Consider the following 23,088-nt stretch of genomic DNA (forward strand, 5'->3'; position numbering starts at 1 on the left):
AAATGTCGATTTTAGCAATTTTTGTTGATCTTAAAAGAGCTTTTGAAACCATAAGTATAAAAATACTAGTGGAAAAATTATCAGACATAGGCATTCAAGGTTTAGAACTAGACTGGTTTAAAAGTTTTTTAAGCAACCGTAAACAAAGAACAATCATTGGCTCATCGTTGTCAGATGAAGTGGATGTTAGGGTTGGGCTTCCACAAGGCTCTGTCCTCGCTCCAATTTTATTCAACATTTACATTAATGATATTAATTCAATTTTGAAATATAGTTCAATAAAATTGTTTGCTGACGATGCACTAATTTGGATAAGTGGTAGAAATTAAAATCATTTAAGAAATAATTTACAAAGTGACTTAAATGCCCTTTATATTATATATGCACTAACAAACTTAAACTTAATATCGAAAAAACTAAATACATGTTAATAACTAGAAAGAATGTTTCCGATATTGGTACTCTCAAAATAAATAATTCAGAAATTGAAAACGTAGATTCTATCAAATACCTTGGTATCGTAATAGATTGTAAATTTAAATTCAAGGCCCATGTCGCTTATATAACAAATAAAATAGCAACTAAAATATGGTTTATGCAAAGAACCTGCAAAAACCTAAGTAATTACTATAAAACTAAAGTATATCGATCCGTTGTTGAACCTTACTTTTTATATTGCTCTACAATTTTATTTGTTATGAAAGATTCGCAAATCGATAAATTGCAAAAAATGCAGAATAAAGCTATGCGATTCATCTTAAATAAACGTTATGATACCCCAATAAAAGATATGCTACTTAGTTTAAATTGGATGAGCGTGAAGCAACAAATATTTTTCTTTACGATGAAGTTTATATACAATATAAAAACCGGAAATTTACCTGAATACTTAAGAACAAATATTAGAGTTAATTGTGATGTCCATGGAAGAAATACAAGCCAAAGAAATGATTTCAAATTACCTAATTATAAAACAGAATCTGAACAGAATAGTCTTTTTTACAAAGGGTTAAAATGCTTCAATGAACTACCTGAATACATAAAAAATAGTGATAATAACTCAATGTTTAAAAAAAGGTTATACACTTACGTCAAATCTATGAGGATAAAATAAATACTAAGATCTGAGCTGGTTTGTGATACGTATTCCTAATTTATATATCTTATTCTAAAATTACAAATTTCCTCGTTTATATATATATATATATATATATACATATATCTATTTAAACTACTGTACTTATTGTTAATTAATGCAATAATTATACCTTTCATGAAAATGAAATGGTATATTAATTTCGTCACGAAACCGAAAATTGTAAGTCCTTAAAGGAAAATAGATAGACCCACCATTAAGTATACCGAAATAATCAAGAGCTGAGTTGATTTAGCTATGTCCGTCTGTCTGTTTGTATGCAAACTAGTCCCTTAATTTTTGAGATATCTTGATAAAATTTGGTGAGCGGGTGTATCTGGGTGTCCGATTAGACATTGGTCGGAACCGACCGGATCGGACCACTATAGCATATATCCTCCATACAACCGATTTTTCAGAAAAAGAGAATTTTTGTAATATCTTACCCAATTTAACAGATTGAAGCTTCAAACTTCACCATATACTTTCGTATATTGCACATATTGTTGCCTGAAAAAATTGATGAGATCGGTCGTATATATAGTATATATCCCCCACAACCGATTGTTCAGATAAGGAACTTTTCGTAATTACTCCCTTTTTAAAGAGCTAGAGGCTTAAAATTTCAAAGAAAGCTTACGTATATAGCATATATTGTTTTCTGAAAAAATCATAAAGATCGGTGGTATATATAGTATATATATGGTGGTATATATAGTATATATATATAGTATATTGAAAAAATCATAGAGATCGGTTGTATATATAGTATATATCTCATACAACCGATTATTCAGATAAGAAACTTTTCGCAATTTCTACCCCATTTTAACAGCTATAAGCTTAAAATTTCACCGATTGCTTACGTATATAGTATGTATTGTTGTGTCAAAAAATCATAGAGATCGGTGATATATATAATATATATATGATGGTATATATAGTATATATATATTTTTTTTTGCGATTTCGGCCCCATTTTAACAGCTAGAAGCTTCAAATTTCACCAAATGCTTACGTGTATAGCATATATTGATGTCTGAAAAAATCATTGAGATCGGTGGTATACATAGTATATATCTCATACAACCGATTGTTCAGATAAGAAACTTTGCGCAATTTCTGCCCCGTTTTAACAGCTAGAAACTTCAAATTTCACAAAATGCTTACGTATATAGCATATATTGTTGTCTGAAAAAATCATAGAGATCGGTTGTATATATAGTATATATCTCATACAACCGATTGTTCAGATAAGAAACTTTTCGCATTTCTACCCCATTTTAACAGCTATAAGCTTCAAATTTCACCGATTGCTTACGTATATAGCATATATTGTTGTCTGAAAAAATCATAGAGATCGGTCGTATATATAGTATATATCTCATACAACCGATTGTTCAGATAAGAAACTTTTCGCAATTTCTACCCCATTTTAATAGCTATAAGCTTCAAATTTCACCGATTGCTTACGTATATAGTATGTATTGTTGTGTCAAAAAATCATAGAGATCGGTGATATATATAATATATATATGATGGTATATATAGCATATATATATAGTATATATATTTTTTTTTGCGATTTCGGTCCCATTTTAACAGCTAGAAGGTTCAAATTTCACCAAATGCTTACGTGTATAGCATATATTGATGTCTGAAAAAATCATTGAGATCGGTGGTATACGTAGTATATATCTCATACAACCGATTGTTCAGATAAGAAACTTTGCGCAATTTCTGCCCCGTTTTAACAGCTAGAAACTTCAAATTTCACAAAATGCTTACGTATATAGCATATATTGTTGTCTGAAAAAATCATAGAGATCGGTGGTATATATATTATATACTTCATATAAACTGTAATTTTTGCCCCTTTTTTACGACTAGAAGCTTCAAAATTCATCAAATTTCATCAAATAGTTACGTTTACGTCATATATTTTTGAAATACGTGATTCGTAGTTATAGTTTTTATATGCAGACCACAAAAAACGTGAAGCTTTGCATCCCCACACAAAGAACCTACCTATTTTTTTACCTTTCATGAAAATGAAATGGTATATTAATTTCGTCACGAAACCGAATATTGTAAGTCCTTAAAGGCAAATATATAGACCCACCATTAAGTATACCGAAATAATCAGGTTGAAGAGCTGAGTTGATTTAGCCATGTTCGTCTGTCCGTCTGTCCGTCTGTCCGTCTGTCTGTTTGTATGCAAACTAGTCCCTCAATTTTTGAGATATCTTGATAAAATTTGGTGAGCGGGTGTATTTGGGTGTCCGATTAGACATTTGTCGGAACCGACCGGATTGGACCACTATAGCATATATCCTCCTTACAACCGATTTTTCAGAAAAAGAGGATTTTTGTAATATCTTACCCAATTTAACAGATTGAAGCTTCAAACTTCACCATATACTTTCGTATATTGCACATATTGTTGCCTGAAAAAATTGATGAGATCGGTCGTATATATAGTATATATCCCCCACAACCGATTGTTCAGATAAGGAACTTTTCGTAATTACTGCCTTATTTAAAGAGCTAGAGGCTTAAAATTTCAACGAATGCTTACGTATATAGCATATATTGTTGTCTGAAAAAATCATAGAGATCGGTTGTATATATAGTATATATCTCATACAACCGATTGTTCAGATAAGAAACTTTTCGCAATTTCTACCCCATTTTAACAGCTTTAAGCTTCAAATTTCACCGATTCCTTACGTATATAGCATATATTGTTGTCTGAAAAAATCATAGAGATCGGTTGTATATATAGTATATATCTCATACAACCGATTGTTCAGATAAGAATCTTTTCGCAATTTCTACCCCATTTTAACAGCTATAAGCTTCAAATTTCACCGATTGCTTACGTATATAGTATGTATTGTTGTGTCAAAAAATCATAGAGATCGATGATATATATAATATATATATGATGGTATATATAGTATATATATATTTTTTTTGCGATTTCGGCCCCATTTTAACAGCTAGAAGCTTCAAATTTCACCAACTGTCTGAAAAAATCATAGAGATCGGTTGTATATATAGTATATATCTCATACAACCGATTGTTCAGATAAGAAACTTTTCGCAATTTCTACCCCATTTTAACAGCTTTAAGCTTCAAATTTCACCGATTCCTTACGTATATAGCATATATTGTTGTCTGAAAAAATCATAGAGATCGGTTGTATATATAGTATATATCTCATACAACCGATTGTTCAGATAAGAAACTTTGCGCAATTTCTGCCCCGTTTTAACAGCTAGAAACTTCAAATTTCACAAAATGCTTACATATATAGCATATATTGTTGTCTGAAAAATCATAGAGATCGGTGGTATATATATTATATACTTCATATAAACTGTCATTTTTGCCCCTTTTTTACGGCTAGAAGCTTCAAAATTCATCAAGTTTCATCAAATAGTTATGTTTACGTCATATATTTTTGAAATACGTGATTCGTAGTCATAGTTTTTACATGCAGACCACAAAAAACCTGAAACTTTGCATCCTCACACAAAGTACCTACCTATTTTTTATTTTATATTTATCTTAGAAATCGTTTAGGTATGTAGATCTGTTCACTATATATTTCTTATCTTATACAACCGATTATTCGGAGATTACGAATGGGATAAGATTATTGACAGTCCCGTCCTTACTTTTTTTTTTTAATTGTATAAGCTAGGCTCTTCGAGTCGTAATAAATAATTGAAATGAAAAAAAAAGTTTGATTGAAACTTTGCACAAATATCAAGGCTCGATGACAATGCATTAATGTGATGGTGTGGTGACATAAGGCCAACGGCCATAAGGTTAATTGCCCTTATTACCACTTTGAATGGCCATAAGTTTGATTGAAACTTTGCACACGTATCAAGGCTCGATGACAATGCAATAATGTGATCGTAAGGTGACATAAGGTTACCGGACATAAGGTCAATTGAACTTATGACCGCCCCAAATGGCCATAGATTTGAAACCTTGCACATAATGCGAAAAACGCATTCCTTTATTAATGATAGAAGTGGATGCATGGCATATCTACGAAAGAGCATACTGGAGCCCTTTTTAACACGCTTTTATTAGCTTGGCCTATATCTATGTAACGGAATTTTTGAGCTTAATTTTCACCGGTTTCTAGAAGTCTTATTAATTTGAAACTTTGCATACGTATCAAAGACCGATGACAATGCATTATTGTGATGGTGTGGTGACATAAGGTCAACTGCCATAAGGTCAATTGACTTACTACCGCTTTGAATGGCCATAAGTTTGATTAAAACTGCACACGTATCAAGGCTCGATAACAATGCATTAATGTGATGGTGTGGTGACATAGGGTCAACGGCCATAAGGTCAATTGGCCTTATTACCACTTTGAATGACCATAAGTTTGATTGAAACTTTGCACACGTATCAAGGCTCGACGACAATGCAATAATGTGATGGTGGGGTCACATAAGGTTAACGGACATAAGGTCAATTGAACTTGTGACCACCCCAAATGGCCATAGATTTGAAAGCTTTCACATAATGCGATAAACGCATTCCCTTGTTAATGATAGAAGTGGATGCATGGCACATCTACGAAAGAGCATACTGGAGCCCTTTTTAACACGCGTTTATTAGCTTGGCCGGTATCTATCTATGTATCTATGTATCCATGTATGTATGTAACGGAATCTTGAGTGGAACCGAGAGCCCCGGTAATGCAGAGCTCCGAACTCCGTTGCACCTTTTGAAGCATTTTAAGATAGGTACTTTTAGCTAGTGCAGGCCACCAGACCAAGGCACCATAAAGAAGAATCGGGCGCATAATGGCTATCTAAATACAGTAGGTCACCTTAGGGGAGAATCCCCAGGAGGTGCCAATTGCCCTCTTGCAGGTGAACAGCTCTGCTGCTGCCTTCTTGGATCGCTCCACTATATGGTCACTCCATAATAGCTTCTTATCCAGAATGACTCCCAAATACTTGACTTGATCGGTAACGCTAAGAACGTACCCCAATTCTTGGCGGTGTAAGATTTGGTACTTTGTACCTCCTCGTGAAGAGACGAAGCTCGGTTTTATCCGGGTTGATTTCCAAACCTGTGGCGGGTTGTTCTCCTGGATCAGCTCCAGGATGTCAGCTGGGTCCGTTGGCGTCACTGGAACCCAGGCTCTAGCCCTTGGTCGTGAGGGGATATCACGCGCCTCCACTACCTTGAGACGCGCGCCCGGATTTACCACCCCTATCAGCGTGACGGGGCCCTATAGAGGTTGACCGACCTGGCGTCGTCACAGGCACTTAGCTAGACATAGCCCTGGAAACGCCCTGCATCGGTGTAAGATGGCGGTGGACCAGGGTTGTATTTTTAACCTTAACGGCCACCGTAGCGAGCGCGACCTCGATCCACTTACACTGTTGTTTCGGGATCCTGCAATCTTCGCTGATCTCGTCTATAATGCCAATGATTTGCCGACCCTTGGCAATTTCGGCGAAAGACCGCGTCCAGCCTCCCTGCGTCTTGCCCCTTTTCGGTGCCGTGGGGTTGGATTCATCCATGGACCGCTGGCGTTTCGAGGTTTCATCACTCTCGACTAAAACTTTTAAAATTACTTGAACTAAAAAATTAAAAATAAATAATAGTTTATAAAAACTAAAAAAACACGCTTTTATAGCAAACCGAACTAAAAAATAGAAAATAATTTTCAATTCAAAAGAGTTTATATAACAGTAGTAGAAGGTCAAACAATCGTTTATAGTTAATTACCTCAAAATAAAATTATAATAAAATTTAAGTTATTAACAGAATAATTTAATTCAGAGTAAAAAGCGTGGGGTGCATTTGACTACATTTCATATCTTTCCTCTCAGATAGTTGCCAATAGAATGATTGTAACACTCAATATCAAGCACCACACGCTTTCTAATGTGAATTAAATTATTCTGTTAATAACTTAAATTTTATTATAATTTTATTTTGAGGTAATTAACTATAAACGATTGTTTGACCTTCTACTACTGTTATATAAACCCTTTTCAATTGAAAATTATTTTCTATTTTTTAGTTCGGTTTGCTATAAAAGCGTGTTTTTTTAGTTTTTTTAAACTATTATTTATTTATTGCATTGTCATCGGATTCTGAACTATATTCCAAGTTTCAAGCTTGTAGCTTATCGGGAAGTTACTTAAATTTCAATTACAAAATTCGTTCACAACTGCCGGCCGGCCGCTATACAGAGTCAAGCTAAATAAAACCGTTTAGAAATGTACCTTTTTAATGTTGAGCATCAATTTGCTGAATAAAATAAAAAATATTTTTTTTTTTACATTTTCTTCATCAAAAAATATATTAATAAAACAATCTTTCGCAGAAGTTGAAAAAAAAGCTTAATAAACCACTATAGCGGTAGGAGTCCAAACACTGCGATAATACTACTTTTTGCCTAAAAATATGCAATTTAAAATTCAATCAAGCTGTACTGATAAATACAGCGCCATGCAGCGAGCGACCAAAGCAAGATGTGCAATATATGCACGCAGTATTCGTGTTGTTGGTTTCCTCAATTTTTAGTTGCTGTTCCGCCGCGAAGCTTTAAACACGTCAAACGTCAAATCTAACGTGAAGTGATTAATTGCAATTAAATTAAATTGTGAAAAGTGAAGTGCGGGAATTAATATTGAAGAAAAATAATTCTTATAAAATAATAGTAAAAAAGTAAATTCCGGGCATGTTTGTTCTTTGTATGCATACGTAAATTTCAAGTTCACAAGTCGAGTAGCTCAACAAGTTTTCGGTGAGAAAAAAAGTTCCAAACGTGCAGAAAAATACATGCGTGTGCAAGTTTGTATGTAGGTATGTACATTAGGCTGTTTCATACGCTATGTTAAATTGTTTGATTTTCGCAAGGTGGATAGCTTTGCAATTTTCAGCGCTGTCCAATTTTGGTAAGCCGGTAATTTTGCATTCGAAGCTGACTTAAATTAAAAATTGTTTTATACCTTTATGCAATGTTCATACCTACATACATAATTGTGGGTGCATAAAAGTGCTGAAAAGCTAAAAAAAGTGTTGTAGTGCAAAGAAAATGGAAAAATTCGCTGTAGCGAGTGAAAAATGTATATGAGTATGCAAGTGTGTAAGAAAAATGAAAGTAGTTAGATAAAATCGTTTTCAAATATGAGTCTTAATCTTTAGAAAAAAATTAAATGGAAATGAATGAAAAAAGCGGGAGTCACAAACTGAAGAAGAATGGATTGATTTACATTTATTGAAGTAAGGTGAGTCGTTAATTTTTTTTTTTTCAAAGATCTTCAAGTAACTACTTTTTTCTTTTTAAAAAATTCGAATTCTCTGTTACACCACATTCTATTGTCACGAATATTTGGTGCTTACGAAGTAACGGTAAAAGTCTAGAACACCGATTCACTGCTAATACGCCTCAAAAAATATAGACAGGAGTGTCAAACGAGGCGTCCGGACTTAGCGTAAAAGTAAAATTTTAACTCTGTGAATTGGTATTTGCAAAAAAAGTTGGAAATATTCATGTAATTTTAATAATTTCGTTGCGCACATGAAGAAAAGTTGTGTAGAAAGGTGCTTAGCTCGGATTTTTGATCCCAGACCGGTGTTTACCCACCCAGGGTAGTTTTTTTAAGCGCAAACGTGGGCCGCCAATACGGGATGGTGTTCTGGATTCCTGGCTTCTGAGTGGTCCGGGGTTATAATATATCGGATTTTCGTGAACATTTTTGATAGACGCAATATTTTGTTTCCACCTTCTGATTATTCAGGTCTGTCATGGAATCCAATTGTTGTCGGAAGCAGATTTAAAAACGACAAAAAAATTACTCTGGTGTCATGAAATCCAATGTTATCAGTTTAATGTTCGAATTGGAATAGTGCCGGTTTTAGTTGTCACAGACTCCGATAATATCAATTTTGCTATCGGAAACAAACCAATTAGTTAAATGCTGTTGGATTTAATTTTTTCATAGTTGTTTTTCTCTTGCGGTTGGATATTTTCTGAAAATGTAAGTAAATAAAGGTTTCTTTTATAAAAATAAATGTAAATTTACATATATTTTCACTCTTAATAGGGGAAAGCATTAAAATTAATTTTTTTGATTGAATTTATGGAGAAACATCCAGATATTGCGAAGGGCTTCATGAAGCACATCTTCTAAAATCGTTGACACAGTGCTTCTTCCTCATGCTAGAATCCTTGCCAACTGATCTTTGATAGGATCCTTCAGCTAAAAATCGTAAGGCAACAGCTAGTTGCAGCACTGGAAGAATTTTCGAGCGGGTTAAGCGTCTGGTGTTCAATACCATTCGGAAAGCCCCTTTTTTATGCGATATTATTAAATGTAACTGCAAATACACTATAAATATTTAGAAACCCACATTAAGAACTATTTTTAATTACGCTGTCTCTGGCAACTCAAATAGATTGCTGCGATCTCTCACAATTTTGCTTTTGACCTTTTCCCAACCTTCTTTTTCCAATAACATAAATGCCATTTTAATGTCAATAAATTGGTTTATTTCTGTTTAGATGCACAAAACAATAGTTTTATAAAATTTTGCCAAAAAAATTAACATGAAAATTGTCGGTGCACCGATAAAACTGCAAAACAGCTGATTCGAACATCGCTTTTATTTACATTCGAAAACAGCAAAACCAATTTAAATCAATATTGGTTTGCAACTTCGACAAAACGCAAAACCGACTTCGATTCCATGACAGCCCTGATTGATACTGAGGCTAAACCGCTCCTTTTGACACAACTCCCAATATTTTTGGATAGGTTCTAGCATCCGACCGCTGTTCTAGACTATTACCCTAGCACCACAACCATATATGTAATATCGCTATATTGCTAATAGAAAATGTTTGCAATGAGTGTGACAAGAAATAAAATAATTTAAAAAATTTTAAATTAAACGGTTTTATTGAAAACAATACTTACATTAAGTAATAATAATACTAAAAGCTAGAAAATAATTAGGTAGGTCCTAGGTACTAGGCATCACACTCCTCATCAATTTAGGGCGTTGATCAGACAATTAAATAAAAACGTTGGACGCGTCAAATTTCCATTGATAGTCATAATTAAGACCAACTGAACCTTAATCAGGTTATGCTACGCCTCATATTTTTAGCAATTTCACGCGACCAACGCTTTCATTTAATTGTCCTATTTATTTTCTAGCTTTTAGTATTATTATTAGATACTTAATGTAAGTATGGTTTTCAATATATACGATTTTAACTCGAAATTTTTTTGAATTATTTTATTTTCAAGTTCTTAGTATTTACTTAATTGCCTATTATTTATCATTGTATTTAGTTCATTTAGTAACTCATTATTACAATGACTCTTTTCTGACAATTTGTTACAATCGAAGTCCACAATACATAATCCTTCCAAAGACTTTACTGGACTGGGCGACATGTATGCTTGTCCCTCCTTGAACTGCAAAGTATTTTGATGTCACTTCTACCGGACTGTATGTAATCTTTGTTCCAAATATGAGCCAATTCGGACCACAAATACGAGTATTTTTAATATCACGATCCTTTCCGCACCTAGCGTGATTTTTTTCATAAAGCGATTTCTATTTCTGTATGTAATATGTGTTTCAAATATGAGCCAAATCGGACCACAAATACGATTTTTTTTTTTAAATTTCGATCCATGCGCCACCTATCGGAGTTGTTTTCTTAGTATTACATTGTCATCATCGGGTTCTGAACTATATTCCCAGTGTCAAGCTAGTAGCTTATCGGGAAGTTACTTAAATTTTAATTACAAAATTCGTTCACAACGGCCGGCCGGCCGCTATACAGAGTCAAGCTAAATAAAACCGTTTTAATGCTGAGCATCAATTTGATGAAAACAACGCAAAAATGCCTGTAAGAATTCGTTTTACTTATTTTAATTATCAAATCAATAAATATTTTTTTTACATTTTATTCATCATAAAAAATATATTAAATTATTCATTTAATTCATTCAGTGTAAAATCTTTAATAAAAATAAAACAATCTTTCGCAGAAGTTGAAGAAAAGCTTAATAAACCACTATAGCGGTAGGAGTTCAAACACTGCGATAATACTGCTTTTTGCCTAAAAGTATGCAATTTAAAATTCAATCATGTTATACTGGTGAATACAGCGCGCTGCAGCGACCAAAGCAATATATGTATGTAATAAATCCACGCAGTATTCCTCAATTTTTAGTTGCTGTTACGCCGCGAAGCTTTAAACACGTCAAATCAAAGCGAAGTGATTACTTGCAATTAAATTAAATTGTGAAAAGTGAAGTGTGTGCGTTAATATAAAAGAATAATAATTATTATAAAATAAAAGTAAATTGCCTTTTCTTATTTTTATACGTAAATTTCAATGTTTACAAGCCACAATAGTGCAACAAGTGCTCGGTGAAAAAAGTGCTGAAAAAAATGCATGCGCGTGCAAGTTTATGTGTAGGTATGTACATTAGGCTGATTCATATGTTATGTTAATTTGTTTGATTTTCGCAAGGTGGATGGTTTCGCAATTTTCAGTGCAGTCCAATTTTAGTAAGCCGGTAATTTTGCATTCGAAGCTGACTTAAATTAAAAACAGTTTTATAAGCATCTCTATGCAATGCCCATACCTACATACATACTTGTGGGTGGTATAAAAGTGATGAAGAGCTGGAAAAAAGTGTTGTAGTGTAAACAAATCGCTCTAGCGAGAGAAAAACGTATGTGTGTGTGCAAGACTGTTAGTAAAGTGAAAGTGGTTAGGTAAAATCGGTTGCAAATATGACCTTCAATTTTTATAAAAAATTAAACGAACATTAATGAAAAAAGAAGTGGAAGTCACAATCTGAATAAGAGAGGGTTGCCCTATTTTCAAGTAAGGTGAGTAGTTAATTTTTGTTTATAATATTTTTACAAGCAAGTACTTTTTTAAATCGCTGAACAAATCACCTCTGAAGCATTACATTTTTTGTGACGATTATTTGGTGCTAAAGAAGATAAAAGTCTAGAACAAATTGACTGATAATACGCGTCAAAAAATTTCGGGGGCAGTGTCAAAAGACACGTCTTGATCTGACGGAAATGTAATTTTTTTTAGCTCTGTGAGGAGATATTTGCAAAAAAGTTGGAGATTTTCATGTTATTGTTGTACATTTGTTTAACACCTAAAGTTTGACTGCATTGTTGAGTTTGGCTGTTATGCCTTTTGGACGTTCAGTAATCTGCCGCTGTTACAAAAAAAATTGTTTAGCTTCAGTCTATCTACATCTTTATATACAAAAATCAAATTCTGTGTGTGTGTTCGCTATGGAAACGTATTTCCCACACTTCAATCATCACCAAATTTTGGTTATGGGTTCCTTCGATCAACGGAAAGGTTTTAGGCTAAAAATAATTTCGATATATAAAAGGGCACCTCCCATACAAATGGAATCTTTGGTACTGCATAACTTTGAAGTATACATGCCAGAACATTGAAATTCAGTAAGGAGTTATATGAGGTCAACCCCTAACACCGCCAAGAAAATAGGGAATTGGGAAAAAGGGGCGTGGCATCTCCCATACAAATGGAATATATATTATACTGCATATATCTGGATGTCGTAATGGTGGGATAATTAAAATTGGTAAGGAGCTCTGTGACGTTAAGTCCTAACACCTCCAGTAAAATGTGGAATGGGGGAAAACTTTGGCTGCCGTACAAACTTAAGTTATTTTAACACCTAAAGTTTGACTGCATTGTTGAGTTTGGCTGTTATGCCTTTTGGACGTTTAGTAATCTGCCGCTGTTACAAAAAAATTGTTTAGCTCCAGTCTATCTACATTTTCTATAAAAATGAAATTCTGTGTGTGCGTTCACTATTAAAATGTGTTCGCCATACTTCGATCATCACCAAATTTTGGCTCTAGGTTCCTTCGATCAAGACGAAAGTTTTTCATATTTCAGAATTAAGAATTTTAAATTTAAATATTTTTGTTTTTTTGGCTATGCGAACGAACTATCTTAGCGCCCAAAAATGAGCATGTTTACAAAACCAATGATCGCATTCAAAAACAATTTCCTGGTGAAGTGAAGAAATATAATCGATAAACACAGTTACAGATGAAGATAAAATTGTGAATTATCCAAATGAATTTCTATACTCCTTAGAACCAAAAGGAATGCCTGCGCATATATCAACTTTGAAAATTGGCTCACCAATCATGCTTCTTGGCAATGGAGCCAGACTTTGCGTTTAGAAATTAATGCCGAATGTAATCAAAGCAACAATCATCAGCGGTAAAAGCAAATGTGAAATGTCCTCATACCACGAATCCAAATGATTCCTACAGATTTGCCATTCGATTTTAAGCGCTTCCAGTTTCCTGTACGCCTTGCTTTTGAAATTACAATCAACAAAGCACAAGGAACATCGCTTACTGTTGCAGGCTCAAATTTAGAGAGTCCGTGCTTTTCCCATGGCCAGCTATATGTTGCTTGCTCTAGAGTTGGAGCACCAAAAAATTTGTTTATCTTTGCACCGAACGAATAAACCAAAACTATTGTGCACCCACATGCATTACAATAAGATACAAGAATAAAATGTTTTAACAGAAAATTTCACCAAAAATGCGCACAAAATTCAATTCAATTTACAGAACAATAAATTAAATTATCAACAAACAAAACACAAAAAATAACGCAACATCCATTCGATCTCGGGCGGCACAACGTACGCCGGGTAAAGATAGTACACTATGAAAGTCTCACAATTTTATTACATTCTAAAAAATTGTAAATTTCACGAATGACAACTATCAGATAGTTTAATTAAATGTCAATTTATTTCCCTAAGCACCATTTGTTGGTAAGTAGTTAAATGGTTAGATGTCGTTTTCAAATTGAACATATGCCTCTAGTAGACGGTAGAAAATTACCTCGGTGAGATATCTTTTTGCTACGGTGAGAAGTCTTTCTAATAGTAATCTGTGAGAAATTGCAATTATTCATTTCATATTTAAATATATTTTGCTGGAATTTGCCACGGTGCCTTGATATTGCATTTCAAGTTTATTAGCGTGTATGAAATTTAGAAAATTAAGTCGAATCACGTGTAGGATTTTTTTACGAAGATTTTTAACTTTAATGTTCTCCTTTAAAGCTTTAATAGAATATGAGTAAGTAGAGTACTATTTCGTCTAACTACCCCAACCCTAAATGGTAACCCTACTCAAAAATGTCCCTGTTGTAATGCGGAGTGAAATACTTTCGTTTGATACCCATATCGGCATATCTCATGCAATTTTTTCAATTTCGAATAGGTGGCAATCCTAAATGGCAACCCTACTTAAAAATGTCCCCATTGTAATGCTGAGTGAAATACCTTTCGGTTGATACCCATATCGGCATATCTCGTGGAATTTTTTTTTATTTCGAATAGGTGGCAACCCTAAATGGCAACCCTACTTAAAAATGTACCTATTGTAATGCGGAGTGAAATACCTATCGTTTGATACCCATATCGGCATATCACATGCAATTTTTTTAATTTCCAGTAGGTGGAAACCCTAAATGGCAACCCTACTCAAAAATGTCCCTATTGCAATGCTGAGTGAAATAACTTTCGTTTGATACCCATATCTCATGCAATTTTTTTTAATTTCGAATAAGTGGCAACCTTAAATGGCAACCCTACTCAAAAATGTCCCTATTGTAATGCGGAGTGAAATACCTTTCGTTTGATACCCATATCGGCATATCTCAGGCAATTTTTTTTATTTCGAATAGGTGGCAACCCTATTTGGTAATCCTACTCAAAAATGTCTCTATTGTAACGCGGAGTGAAATACCTTTCGTTTGATACCTATATCGGCATTTCTCATGAAATTTTTTTTTTTAAGATCGCGGGTTCGAATCGAGCTCAAGGCCTAACAATAATTTTTTATCATTATTATTGTTATGATAAATTTTTTCTTAATTGAAAAAATTTTTAAATTAGAATAGAAGAAAGAAAAAATTTAGACAACTGCCAAAGCTCGTTGTATAGATCCATTTCGGGAACTGCTAAATTCCTTCATCGGCAACGTTTAGGTGCCGCTGCTATAACCATTCAGCCATCACAGCGGTTTTTTGTTTGTCTTCATTAATCCTACTTCTATTCTGGTTCGTGCCAATTGATATTCACAACACTGCGACATCTGTTGCAGAATGGATGTGAAAATTGGACTTGTTTTATGGCAATGCCGCCATAGTGTCATATTTTATTGACACTTTTTCCCCGTGCTCTGGGATGTATTAACAATTTTTGTTGTTATATCGGCCTACTGATTTTAAGATCGCGGGTTCGAATCGAGCTCAAGGTCTAACAATAATTTTTTATCATTATTATTGTTATGATAAATTTTTTCTTAATTGAAAAAATTTTTAAATTAGAATAGAAGAAAGAAAAAATTTAGACAACTGCCAAAGCTCGTTGTATAGATCCATTTCGGGAACTGCTAAATTCCTTCATCGGCAATGTTTAGGCGCCGCTGCTATAACCATTCAGCCATCACAGCGGTTTTTTGTTTGTCTTCATTAATCCTACTTCTATTCTGGTTCGTGCCAATTGATATTCACAACACTGCGACATCTGTTGCAGAATGGATGTGAAAATTGGACTTGTTTTATGGCAATGCCGCCATAGTGTCATATTTTATTGACACTTTTTCCCCGTGCTCTGGGATGTATTAACAATTTTTGTTGTTATATCGGCCTACTGATTTTAAGATCGCGGGTTCGAATAGGTGGCAACCTTGTGAAACAATCTGAGTGGCAACACCTAGGTAGAAAGTCTTAGAAGGTGATACATTATCTCTACGCCAAATTTCATTTAAATCGGTTAAGCCGTTTCCGATATCGTTCGGCTATACAAACAAATAAGAATTGCTCGTTTAAAGTTATAAGATATGTACATCCGTAGGTAGGTCCATCAGTAAGAAGCATTTAAAAAATGTTTGCAATAACGGAGTGGGGGAGTCCTGAGAGTACGCTGAGAAGTGGTCTTAGTCGAATGCCTCGTTCGAATACATATTGTAACGAATTTACTGCAAATCTGCTTATTTGCCCTTCTGCTAACGTTCGTATCGCTAAACTGTTGAATAAATAACTCCAATATTTAATAATTCATAATGGCTTTATTAAAGTACTTCACAATAACACTGATACTTCACAACCAATAGCTTGCTTAAATGAAACTGATTCTTAATTCCTCAGCCTGTGCCGCTTCTACACTCTTCGGTTTCCTCGTTCACCCACTTCTCCTAAGGTCCAGCAATTTCGTGAACCTGATGCTTGTTTACTAGCTATATACACATACATCTGCAATTTGCTTCTACATGCGCGCGTATGTGTGAGCGGCTGATGATGACATGCACCTGTGAGCATCTCTCTCTGTTGCCCCGCACGTACGTGTGCAGACATTGATTAACCCGTCCACGTACATACAAGTGTAGCAGCTTGCTTTATTGTTGTTGTGGCTTTATTTATTTAGTATCAGATTAGTGATAGGAGTATCACTTAGTGTCACTAATATTCGTCACACTGCCCTCCACCTAAGTCTGATCGTCCCGATCAGACAAATCTCTCGATCTAACCGCTGCTAGCCTCTCCAAATGAACCACCCTTCTATTTCGTGTTTTCCCAATTGTTTGTATGCGGCAGATGACATCACTGATCCTCTTCACAACTCTGCACGGGCCTTCCCAAATGCACCAAAATTTGTATGGAACACCTTTCCGCCGGTGAGGGTTGTATAGCAGTACCATATCTCCCTCCAAGAAACCTTCCGAATTATTGTTCTCATCGTACCTACGTTTCATCTTACTACTCATTATCCTGGATCGTTCCCTCGCACTCTGTTGTTTGGCCAATGAAGAACTACTTCGCAGAGCTTGATCTTGACGGATTGACTTTGCATCATCAGTATCGTCTTGACGTTTCACAACATTAGTGCGCGCTAACTTGAAACCACCCTTGTATTCTTTCTGGAAAGTTCTTTCCGTCGTTTCAGTGCGTCCATTAGGGTTTGTCAATGCTAGTGTTTTTCTCGCAGGTACCTTCGGTTTTGATTTGTTTGGCCCATTCCTTCCATCAACACTTGCCCGATCTGCTGCCTTTCACTTTTGTGGTTTTTGTCGAATCTCTTTCACCAGCACTTGCTTACTGCTGAACCCTTGCTCAAAACTGAAGTTAAGTGGCACGTCCTTGTTCTTATACTGCATAATTCTTCTCTGCATATCGATCCTGATGTCATAGTCAACTAAGAAATCTCCCAATATGACTTCATCAACGATCTCTGCCACAACGAATTTGTGTAGAACCATGACCAATTAAGACTTCACATACCACTTCTCCCTGGACTTGGTTATACTCGCCAGTAATCGTACGCAATCTTGCTCCAGGTAATGGCTTTACTCTCCTGTTGACCAAATCGGATCGGATTAAAGAATGAGATGCGCCCGTGTCTACAGTCAGTACACGCTCCTTGCCATCCACATTTTTGACGGTAAGACTGCTCGATTTCCTTCCAGTTTGCGAGATAGGTATCATACGACATTCAATAGCTGAGGCAAGTTCTCGATCTTTACATTTGGCTCGCTCTTTCTCATCTCCTCCGGCTTTGCGTTTACGACCAGCCAAGTTGGAACTACCATGACCGGTGCTGCAATGACGTGCAATGTGACTTGGGTTATCGCACTTGAAACACTTCTAACTCCGGCATTTTTTTGTTGTAATCCCTCCAGTGCTTCCAAAATTGTGTCTACCCAATCTGGCCTTTCCACTTCCACGCGATGAGCTTTGTATGCGGGCTTACTCAAAAATGACGCTGTTTCCTGAATCAGTGCATGGGATACCGTTTCAGCAAATGTTGGCTTTGGGTTTGCATATTTAGCTCGTTTCGTTTCGGCACCCCGTATTCCATTTATAGAGCTCTGAATTTTGACCATCTCGGTGTATTCCACGGGTGCGTCTGCATTTGCCACGAACAGTACAGCAACTTTATCTTCAGCATTCCAGTTGTTCACTGCTGACGTCTTCCCAAGTGAAGCTTGAATACCTCGAAAGGAACAGAGCCGTCAAAAGATGGAGTTTTTACCTTTGGATTGCTTGCTGAAACAGCGGGGCGATTTAAGTGCAACTCCTGTATACGACCTCTCAAAGCATCCACCTCGGCTTCGATTTTTTCCTCAAACTGCGGTATTTTCTCGTCCATACGCGCTTCAAGTTTTGATGATATACGCGCCTCTTGCACTTCGAGTTGTTATGCGTGCCTCTTGTTCTTTCAGTTGTGTTTCCATCTTCGATGTTATGCGTGTCTCCTGCGATTCCAGTTGAGATGCAAAACTTGTCTTCTGTTCATCCAGTTGAGATGACATGTCGGTGGATATTTGTGATGACATTTCGGACATTTGTGCCGATATTGCAGCCAATATCATGTTCAGGTCTGTGTTCGTGATTGTCTGCGGTGTTTCATTTTTCTCCTCCAATTTTGTTGTCTCATCGCCATCAAGATGAAAGACATACTCTTCCACGTCAATTCCTTCTAATTCGATTGCCTGTCTTAGTCGTTCCTGAAGCTCTAGTTTAATGCCGGTTGTATTCAATCCACTGCTCTCCAACTCCTTCTTCAGTTGCTGGATCTTCAATTCACTTAACTTTGCCATGTCCAAGTTGTATTCGAAATCTCCAGAATTTATTCAACAATTCCTCTTCTGACACCAATTGTAACGAATTTACGGCAAATCCTCTTATTTGCAACCTTCTGTTAAGTTCGAATCACTAAACTGTTCAATAAATAACTCCAATATTTAATAATGCAAAATGGCCTTTATTAAAGTACTTCACAATAACACTGAAACTGATTTTCAAAATAATACTGCTATTGCTCGCTAGATAGCGTCTTAAATCCAACTGATTATCCCGCCTCTAATGTTGCTGCCTTTTATACTCTCTGGTGTCCTCGTTCGTATCTTCTAGGCGCTTCCATTTCCAGAATCTACTAGTTAGCCATCAGCTATCAAATTTCTCAGCTGTAACTACAGATGCACGATTTTCCAGCTTCTTTCATTGCATACTTTCGGGAGTATCTCAGATATATGCATGTGGTTGTGCGTTGCTTCTCCGCTGCGTGTACGTACATATGTGTGGACATAATGATTGATTCGTTTATGTGGATACAAGTGACTGTCTGCTTTATTGTTGTTGTGACTTCATTTACTTAGCATCACACTAGGGATGTGAGTATCACTTAGTGTCACTAATATTCGTCACAATACATATTCGCATTGCAACCAAACACTGCGATCATTAGGTATATAATAATTTTGCCTTGCTATTTCAAACGAAGATTACATTTATTTCGGTTTTTATTTTGAAAAGTTTGTGTACGAATTCAAACAAGAAATAAATTTGTTTATGAAGTAAATGTTGTAAATGAGCACGCAAATATTTCCCTGCGCTATTTTCATCAGTATTTTGTGAATAATTTTTAACGAAAATAAAAAAAGGTTTAAGTAAATACCAAAGTCGGTTATTTTGTGGCAGTATTCTTGGTCCATTGGAAAATTTTTGTTGTAATTAGACTTTTCGGTAAATTTTCGTCGGTATTTCGTGCTCGAAATACAGCAAGCATCATATAGGCTTAAGCTATATATACAAATTTTTTTGTTTTGTTTACATGTTTTTTAGGAACTGTTATTGCCGTAACATGTGCTTTATTTGTTTTATAATAAAATATGAAATCTTTTGTACAAATATAAACTGTAGCTTTTTTTTTCTTGGAAAAAAAAAATCTACACCTACCACTATTTTAATTTTCCGTCTACCAACATTCTCTTTTTAAAAGTCCGTGCACTGGACCCAACACTGCGATAATACTGCTTTCTGCCGAAAAGTATGCAATTTAAAATTCAATCAAGCTGTACTGGTGAATACAGCGCCTTGCAGCGACCAAAGCAAGATGCGCAATATATGCACGCAGTATTCGTGATGTTGGTTTCCTCAATTTTTATTTGCTGTTCCGCCGCGAAGCTTTAAACACGTCAAAAGTTAAATCTAACGTGAAGTAATTACTTGCATTAAATTAAATTGTGAAAAGTGAAGTGCGGGAATTAATATTGAAGAAAAATTATTCTTATAAAATAACAGTAAAAAAGTAAATTCCGGGCATGTTTGTTCTATTTATGCATACGTAAATTTCAAGTTCACAAGTCGCGATAGCTCAACAAGTTTTCGGTGAGAAAAAAAGTTCCAAACGTGCTGAAAAAATACATGCGCGTGCAAGTTTGTGTGTAGGTATGTACATTAGGCTGTTTCACCCGCTATGTTAAATTCTTTGATTTTCGCAAGGTGGATAGCTTTGCAATTTTAAGTGCTGTCCAATTTTGGTAAGCAGGAAAATTTGCATTAAAAGCTGACTTAAATTAAAAATTGTTTTATATCTGTATGCAATGTTCATACCTGGCGGCCACCGTGGTGTGATGGTAGCGTGCTCCGCCTATCACACCGTATGCCCTGGGTTCAACTCCCGGGCAAAGCAACATCAAAATTTTAGAAATAAGATTTTTCAATTAGAAGAAAATTTTTCTAAGCGGGGTCGCCCCTCGGCAGTGTCTGGCAAGCGCTCCGATTGTATTTCTGCCATGAAAAGCTCTCAGTGAAAACTCATCTGCTTTGCAGATGCCGTTCGGAGTCGGCATAAAACATGTATATAGGTCCCGTCCGGCCAATTTGTAGGGAAAAATCAAGAGGAGCACAACGCAAATTGGAAGAGAAGCTCGGCCTTAGATCTCTTCGGAGGTTATCGCGCCTTACATTTATTTTTTTTTTTAATGTTCATACCTACATACATAATTGTGGGTGCATAAAAGTGCGGAAAAGCTAAAAAAAGTGTTGTAGTGCAAAGAAAATGGAAAAATTTGCTGTAGCGAGTGAAAAATGTATACGAGTATGCAAGTGTGTAAGAAAAATGAAAGTGGTTAGATAAAATCGGTTTCAAATATGAGCCTTAATCTTTAGAAAAAAATTAAATGAAAATGAATGAAAAAAGTGGGAGTCACAAACTGAAGAAGAATGGGTTGATTTACATATACTCCAGTAAGGTGAGTTTTTTTAAAGATCTTCAAGCAACTACTTACCTGTTTTCTTTTTAAAAAATTCGAATTGTCTGTTACACCATATTCTATTGTCACGAATATTTGGTGCTTACGAAGTAACGGTAAAAGTCTAGAACACCGATTCACTGCTAATACGCCTCAAAAAATATAGACATGAGTGTCAAACGAGGCGTCCGGACTTAGCGTAAAAGTAAAATTTTAACTCTGTGAACTGGTATTTGCAAAAAAAGTTGGAAATATTCATGTAATTGTAATAATTTCGTTGCCCACATGAAAAAAAATTTTGTAGAAAGGTGCTTAGCTCGGATTTTTGATCCCAGACCGGTGTTTAACCCACCCAGGGTAGTTTTTTTAAGCGCAAACGTGAGCCGCCCATACGGGATGGTGTTCTGGATCCCTGGCTTCTGAGTGGTCCGGGGTTATAATATATCGGATTTTCGTGAACATTTTTGATAGACGCAACATTTTGTTTTCACCTTCTGATTATTCAGGGCTGTCATGGAATCCAATTGTTGTCGGAATCGGATTTAAAAACGACAAAAAAAATTACTCTGGTGTCATGAAATCCAATGTTATCGGTTTAATGTTCGAATTGGAATAGTGTCGGTTTTAGGTATCGCAGAATCCGATAATATCGATTTTGCTATCGGAAACAAACCAATTAGTTAAATGCTTTTGGATTTAATTTTTTCATAGTTGTTTTTCTCTTGCAGTTGGATATTTTCTAAAAATGTAAGTAAATAAAGGTTTCTTTTATAAAAATAAATGTAAATTTACATATATTTTCACTCTTAATAGGGGAAAGCATTAAAATTCAATGCAAAACAGTTTTGATTGAATTTATGGAGAAACATCCAGATATTGCGAAGAGCTTCACGAAGCACATCTTCTAAAATCGTTGACACAGTGCTTCTTCCTCATGCTAGAATCCTTGCCAACTGATCTTTGATAGGATCCTTCAGCTAAAAATCGTAAGGCAGCAGCTAGTTGCAGCACTGGAAGAACTTTCGAGCGGGTTAAGCGTCTGGTGTCCAATACCATTCGGAAAGCCTCTTTTTTTATGCGATATTATTAAATGTAACTGCAAATACACTATATATATTTAGAAACCCGCATTAAGAACTATTTTTAATTACGCTGCCTCTGGCAACTCAAATGGATTGCTGCGATCTCTCACAATTTTGCTTTTGACCTTTTCCCAACCTTCTTTTTCCAATAACATAAATGCCATTTTAATGTCAATAAATTTGTTTTTTTCTGTTTAGATGCACAAAACAATAATTTTATAAAATTTTGCCAAAAAAATTAACATGAAAATTGCCAAAGCACCGATAACACTGCAAAACAGTTGATTCGAATATCGCTTTTATTTATGTACATTCGAAAACAGCAAAACCAATTTAAATCAATATTGGTTTGCAACTCCGCCAAAACGCAAAACCGACTTCGATTCCATGACAGCCCTGATTGATACTGAGGCTAAACCGCTCCTTTTGACACAACTCCCAATATTTTTGGATAGGTTCTAGCAGCTGACCGCTGTTCTAGACTATTACCCTAGCACCACAGCCATATATGTAATATCCCTATATTGCTAATAGAAAATGCTCGCAATGAGTGTGACAAGAAATAAAATAATTTAAAAAAATTTTAAGTTAAACGGTTTTATTGAAAACAATACTTACATTAAGTAATAATAATACTAAAAGCTAGAAAATAATTAGATAGGTCCTAGGTACTAGTCATCACACTCCTCATCAATTTAGGGCGTTGA

At 35.3% G+C, this 23,088-nt stretch overlaps 1 long non-coding RNA gene across 1 annotated transcript in view; it reads left to right on the forward strand.

Moving 5' to 3' along the window:
- The first annotated feature begins 11,209 nt into the window (after positions 1–11,209).
- LOC137239337 (uncharacterized) overlaps positions 11,210–23,088 on the forward strand; it is a 222,814-nt gene continuing 210,935 nt past the window's right edge. Inside the window, exon 1 of the long non-coding RNA XR_010949331.1 lies at positions 11,210–12,059. This is a non-coding gene — a long non-coding RNA (uncharacterized lncRNA). The remainder of the gene's footprint in view (positions 12,060–23,088) is intronic.

Source organism: Eurosta solidaginis, chromosome 2, assembly GCF_040869045.1.
Source record: "Eurosta solidaginis isolate ZX-2024a chromosome 2, ASM4086904v1, whole genome shotgun sequence".
Classification (NCBI taxonomy): Eukaryota; Metazoa; Arthropoda; class Insecta; order Diptera; family Tephritidae; genus Eurosta; species Eurosta solidaginis.